The sequence below is a fragment of the Arachis stenosperma genome, chromosome 2 (assembly GCF_014773155.1).
Source record: "Arachis stenosperma cultivar V10309 chromosome 2, arast.V10309.gnm1.PFL2, whole genome shotgun sequence".
Lineage (NCBI taxonomy): Eukaryota > Viridiplantae > Streptophyta > Magnoliopsida > Fabales > Fabaceae > Arachis > Arachis stenosperma.
The window spans coordinates 46,019,580-46,026,555 of record NC_080378.1 but is presented as its reverse complement, the minus strand read 5'-3'; the positions used below and the strand labels follow the sequence as shown (position 1 = coordinate 46,026,555).

Sequence of the window (6,976 nt, the reverse complement as noted above, 5' to 3'; positions counted from 1 at the left end):
TTTCAAATCAATTTTTTTTCAAGTTTTCAAAGTTTTTCAAAACCAAATCTTTTTCAAATCATATCTTTTCAATCAAATGTTTTCAAAATCAATTTCTTTCCTTTTTCAAAGATACTTACTAACAATTAATGATTTGATTGAACATTTTTTGCCTTTTCTATTAAAGAAGGTTTTATGTTTGAATCATATCTTTCTTGTTAGGCAAGTCATTAATTTTCAAAATCATATCTTTTTAAATTGTTTTCAATTCATATCTTTTAAAATTGTTTTCAAATCATATCTTCTCAATCACATCTTTTTAAAACCATAACTTTTCAATTAAATCTTTTTAACCTCATCTTTTTCAAAATAGTTTTCAATCAAATCTTTTCAATTTCTAATTTCAAAATCTTTTTCAAAAATCACTTGATTTCTCTTCCACTTTCAATTTTTGAAAACTATCAATCAAGTTTTCAAAATGTTTTCAAAATCTTTTGATTGAATTTTCGAAAATTCTCTTCCCTCCTTCCCACATCCTTCTATTTATGGAGTACCACTCCTTCTAAATGCACAATTCGAACCTTACCTAATTAAAGTTCGAATTCTCCTTCTCCTTCTTCTTACTATTTCTCTTTTCCTCTGACACTTCAAGGAATCTCTATACTGTGACATAGAGGATTCCACATTTTCTTTTTTCTCTTCTCTTTCATATGAGCAGGAGCAGAGACAAAGGCATTCTTGTTGAAGCTGACCCTGAACCTGAGAGGACCTTGAAGAGAAAGCTAAGAGAAGCCAAGGCACAACTCTCTTTAGAGGACCTGACCGGATTCTTCAAGGAAGAAGAAAACATGGCAGCCGAAAACAACAACAATGCCAACAATGCAAGGAAGGTGCTGGGTGACTTTACTGCACCTACTCCTGATTTCTGTGGGAGAAGCATCTCTATCCCTGCCATTGGAGCAAACAACTTTGAGCTTAAGCCTCAATTAGTTTCTCTAATGCAACAGAATTGCAAGTTCCATGGACTTCCAATGGAAGATCCTCATCAGTTCTTAGCTGAATTCTTGCAAATCTGTGACACAGTCAAGACTAATGGGGTTAACCCTGAGGTCTATAGACTGATGCTATTCCCTTTTGCTGTAAGAGACAGAGCTAGAATATGGTTGGATTCTCAACCTAAAGAAAGCCTGGACTCTTGGGAAAAGCTAGTCAATGCCTTCTTGGCAAAGTTCTTTCCACCACAAAGATGGAGTAAGCTTAGAGTGGAAGTCCAAACCTTCAGACAGAAGGATGGAGAATCCCTCTATGAAGCTTGGGAAAGATACAAACAATTAATCAGAAGATGTCCTTCAGACATGCTTTCTGAATGGAGCATCATAGGTATTTTCTATGATGGTCTCTCTGAACTATCCAAGATGTCCTTGGATAGCTCTGCTGGAGGATCTCTTCATCTGAAGAAGACGCCTGCAGAAGCTCAAGAATTGATTGAAATGGTTGCAAATAACCAATTCATGTACACTTTTGAAAGGAATCCTGTGAACAATGGGACTAATCAGAAGAAAGGAGTTCTTGAGATTGACACTCTGAATGCCATATTGGCTCAGAACAAAATATTGACTCAACAAGTCAATTTGATTTCTCAAAGTCTGTCTGGAATGCAAAATGCACCAAACAGTACTAAGGAAGCTTCATCTGAGGAAGAAGCCTATGATCCTGAGAACCCTTCCATGGAAGAGGTGAATTACCTAGGAGAACCCTATGGAAACACCTACAATTCTTCATGGAGAAATCACCCCAATTTCTCATGGAAGAATCAAGAGAGACCTCAACAAGGTTTCAATAACAATAATGGTGGAAGAAACAGGTTTAGCAATAGCAAGCCTTTTCCATCATCTTCTCAGCAACAGACAGAGAGTTCTAAGCAGAATACTTCTGACTTAGCAACAATGGTCTCTGATCTAATAAAGACCACCCAAAGTTTCATGAATGAAACAAGGTCCTCCATCAGAAATTTGGAAGGACAAGTGGGTCAGCTGGGCAAGAAAGTTACTGAACTCCCTCCTAGTACTCTCCCAAGTAATACAGAAGAAAATCCAAAAGGAGAGTGCAAAGCCATTAACATGGCCGAATTCTGGGAGGAAAGAGAGGAGGTGGACGCCACTGAGGAAGACCTCAGTGGGCGTACACCACTCTCCTCTGAGTTCCTCTATGAGGAACCTTGGGAATCTGAGGCTCAAAATGAGACCATAGAGATTCCATTGGACTTACTTCTGCCATTCATGAGCTCTGATGAGTATTCTTCCTCTGAAGAGGATGAGTATGTCACTGAAGAGCAAGTTGCTAAATACCTTGGAGCAATCATGAAACTGAATGACAAGTTATTTGGAAATGAGACTTGGGAGGATGAACCACCTTTGCTCACCAAAGAACTGGATGACTTGTCTAGGCAGAAACTGCCTCAAAAGAGGCAGGATCCTGGGAAGTTTTCTATACCTTGTACCATAGGCACCATGACCTTCAAGAAGGCCTTGTGTGACTTAGGGTCAAGTGTGAACCTCATGCCCCTCTCTGTAATGGAGAAATTAGGGATCTTTGAGGTGCAAGCTGCAAGAATCTCATTGGAGATGGCAGACAATTCAAGAAAACAAGCTCATGGACTTGTAGAGAATGTTTTGGTAAAGATTGAAGACCATTACATCCTTACTGACTTCATAGTCCTAGAGACTGGGAAGTGCATGGATGAATCCATCATCCTTGGCAGACCCTTCCTAGCCACAGCAAAGGCTGTGATTGATGTTAACAGAGGAGAGTTAATCATTCAAGTGAATGAAAAATCCTTGGTGTTTAAGGCCCAAGGACATCCCTCTATCATCATGGAGAGGAAGCATGAAGAGCTTCTCTCAAAACAGAGCCAAGCAGAGCCCCCACAGTCAAACTCTAAGTTTGGTGTTGGGAGGCCACAGCCAAACTCTAAGTTTGGTGTTGAACCCCCACATTCAAACTCTAAGTTTGGTGTTGGGAGGTTCCCACACAGTTCTGAGCATTCCTGAGGCTCCATGAGAGTCCTCTGTCAAGCTAATGACATTAAAGAAGCGCTTGTTGGGAGGCAACCCAATGTTTTATAATTAATTATTTTCTTTTGTTATTTTATCTTTTTTGTAGGATGATGATCATAAGAAGTCACAAAAACAATGAAAAAAAGCAAAAACAGAATGAAAAACAGGAAGAAAAACAGCACACCCTGGAGGAGAAGAAACTGGCGTTCAAACGCCAGTAATGCTAGCTGTTGGGCGTTTAACGCCCAGTCTGGCACCATTCTGGGCGTTTAACGCCAGAAAGGGGCACCAGACTGGCGTTAAACGCCAGTAAAGGGCAAGAACCTGGCGTTAAACGCCAGGAATGGGCACCAGCCCGGCGTTTAACGCCAGAAATTGCTCAAAACGTGATTTTGAGCAACATTTGGTGCAGGGATGACTTTTCCTTGACACTACAGGATCTGTGGACCCCACAGGACCCTACCATCACTCTCTCTCTTCTTCCCCCATTCACCAATCACCTCAACACCTCTTCCCCAAAAACCCCTCACCTATCAAATCCCATCTTTCTCTTCACCACTCACATCCATCCTTCATAAAACCCCACCAACCTCACCCTTCAAATTCAAACCACTTTCCCTCCCAAACCCACCCCTCATGGCCGAACCTTTACCCCCTCTCTCCTATAAATACCCTTCTTCAACTCTTCATTTTCACACAACCTAAACACCATTTCTTACCCTTCTTGGCCGAACACACTTCCATCTCCCTCTTCCTCATTTCTTCTTCTTCTACTCTCTTCTTTCTTCTTTTGCTCGAGGACGAGCAAACATTTTAAGTTTGGTGTGGTAAAAGCGTTGCTTTTTCATAACCATTATGGCACCAAAGGCCGGAGAAACCTCTAGAAAGTGGAAAGGGAAGGCAAAGGCTTCCACCTCCGAGTCATGGGAGATGGATAGATTCCTCTCAAAGGTGCATCAAGACCACTTCTATGAAGTTGTGGCCTTGAAGAAGGTGATCCCCGAAGTCCCCTTTTCACTCAAAAAGGGTGAATATCCGGAGATCCGCCATGAGATCCGAAGAAGAGGTTGGGAAGTTCTTACCAACCCCATTCAACAAGTCGGAATCTTGATGGTTCAAGAGTTCTATGCCAATGCATGGATCACAAAGAACCATGACCAAAGTGTGAACCCGAATCCAAAGAATTATCTCACTATGGTTCGGGGGAAATACTTGGATTTTAGTCCGGAGAGTGTGAGGGTGGCGTTCAACTTGCCTATGATGCAAGGAGATGAGCATCCTTACACTAGAAGGGTCAACTTTGATCAAAGGTTGGACCAAGTCCTCACAGTCATATGTGAAGAGGGCGCACAATGGAAGCAAGATTCAAGAGGAAAGCCGGTTCAATTGAGAAGGCATGACCTCAAGCCCGTGGTTAGAGGATGGTTAGAGTTCATACAACGCTCAATCATCCCCACTAGCAACCGGTCCGAAGTTACCATAGACCGGGCCATCATGATCCATAGTATCATGATTGGAGAAGAAATAGAGGTTCATGAGGTTATAGCCCAAGAACTCTATAAGGTGGCGGACAAGACCTCCACCTTGGCAAGGTTAGCCTTTCCTCATCTCATTTGTCACCTCTGTTATTCAGTTGGAGTTGACATAGAGGGAGACATTCCCATTGATGAGGACAAGCCCATCACCAAGAAAAGGATGGAGTACACAAGAGATCTCACTCATCATGAGATCCCTGAGATTCCTCAAGAGATGAATTTTCCTCCACAAAACTATTGGGAGCAACTAAACACCTCCCTAGGAGAACTAAGTTCCAACATGGGACAACTGAGGGTGGAGCATCAAGAACACTCCATCATCCTTCATGAAATTAGAGAAGATCAAAGAATCATGAGGGAGGAGCAACAAACACAAGGAAGAGACATTGAGGAGCTCAAGCACTCTATAGGATCTTCAAGAGCAAGAAAGAGCCGCCATCACTAAGGTGGACCCGTTCTTTGATTTCCTTGTTATTGTTCTTCTGTTTTTCGATTTTTATGCTTATGTTTATCCATGTTTGTGTCTTATGATCATTAGTGTCTTAGTGTCTATGCCTTAAAGTTATGAATGTCCTATGAATCCATCACCTTTCTTCATTAAAAACGTGCCTAATTGATAAAAGAAAGAATTGCATGAATTTTGAATTTTATAATAGTTTAATTATTTTGATGTGGTGGCAATATTTTTGTTCTCTGAATGTATGCTTAAACAGTGCATATGTCTTTTGAATTTGTGGTTCATGAATGTTGGCTCTTGAAAGAATGATGAAAAAGGAGACATGTTACTGAGGATCTGAAAAATCAATAAAATGATTCTTGAAGCAAGAAAAAGCATTTCAAAAAAAAAAAAACCGAAAAAAAAAAATTTTCGAAAAAAAAAAGAAAAGAAAAAAAAGAAAGAAATAAAGTTATGATCCAAGGCAAATAAGAGTGTGCTTAAGAACCCTGGACACCTCTAATTGGGGACTTTAGCAAAGCTGAGTCACAATCTGAAAAGGTTCACCCAATTATGTGTCTGTGGCATGTATGTATCCGGTGGTAATACTGGAAGACAGAGTGCTTTGGGCCACAGCCAAGACTCAATAAATAGCTATGTTCAAGAATCATCATACTTTACTAAGAGAATCATTAACACTATCTGGATTCTAAGTTCCTAAAGAAGCCAATCATTCTGAATTATAAGGGATAAAGTGAGATGCCAAAACTATTCAGAGGCAAAAAGGTAAAAGCCCCGCTCATCTAATTAATACTGATCTTCATAGATGTTTTTGGAGTTCATTGCATATTCTCTTCTTTTTATCTTATTTGATCTTCAGTTGCTTGGGGACAAGCAACAATTTAAGTTTGGTGTTGTGATGAGCGGATAATTTGTATACTTTTTGGCATTGTTTTTAGTATGTTTTTGATATGATATAGTTAGTTTTTAGTATATTTTTATTAGTTTTTAATTAAAATTCACTTTTCTGGACTTTACTATGAGTTTGTGTGTTTTTCTGTGATTTCAGGTATTTTCTGGCTGAAATTGAGGGACCTGAGCAAAAATCTGATTCTGAGACCAAAAAGGACTGCAGATGCTGTTGGATTCTGACCTCCCTGCATTCGAAGCGGATTTTCTAGAGCTACAGAAGCCCAATTGGCGCGCTCTCAACGGCGTTGGAAAGTAGACATCCTGGGCTTTCCAGCAATATATAATAGTCCATACTTTGCCCAAGATTTGATGGCCCAAACCGGCGCTCAAAGTCACCTACAGAAATTCCAGCGTTAAACGCCGGAACTGGCATAAAATTTGGAGTTAAACGCCCAAACTGGCATGAGAGCTGGCGTTTAACTCCAGAAAAGGTCTCTACACGAAATTCCTTCATTGCTCAGCCCAAGCACACACCAAGTGGGCCCGGAAGTGGATTTTTATGTCATTTACTCATTTCTGTACACCTTAGGCTACTAGTTTCTTATAAGTAGGACCTTTTACTATTGTATAAAAATATTTTGATCACTTTTAGATCTCTAGATCATCTTTGGACATTTGAGTTCTTAGATCATTGGGAGGCTGGCCATTCGGCCATGCCTAGACCTTATGCTTATGTATTTTCAACGGTGGAGTTTCTACACACCATAGATTAAGGTGTGGAGCTCTGCTGTACCTCGAGTATTAATGCAATTACTATTGTTCTTTCATTCAAATTCCGCTTGTTCTTTATCCAAGATATCACTTGTTCTTCAACATGATGAAGGTGATGATTGACGCCCATCACCATTCTCACCCATGAACAAGGTGACTGACAACCATTCTTGTTCTACAAGCATCTGAGGCTTAGTGAATATCTCTTGGATTCCTGATTGCACGATGCATGGTTGATCGCCTGACAACCGAGTGCTCGCCTGACAAACGAGCCAGCCATTCCGTGA

At 40.5% G+C, this 6,976-nt stretch overlaps 1 non-coding gene across 1 annotated transcript; it reads right to left on the bottom strand.

Moving 5' to 3' along the window:
- Positions 1 to 1,232: 1,232 nt before the first annotated feature.
- Positions 1,233 to 1,340, bottom strand: LOC130964277 (small nucleolar RNA R71). The gene has a single exon (XR_009080378.1). It is a non-coding gene; the product is annotated as a small nucleolar RNA R71 (small nucleolar RNA).
- Between the last annotated feature and the right edge of the window lie 5,636 nt (positions 1,341 to 6,976).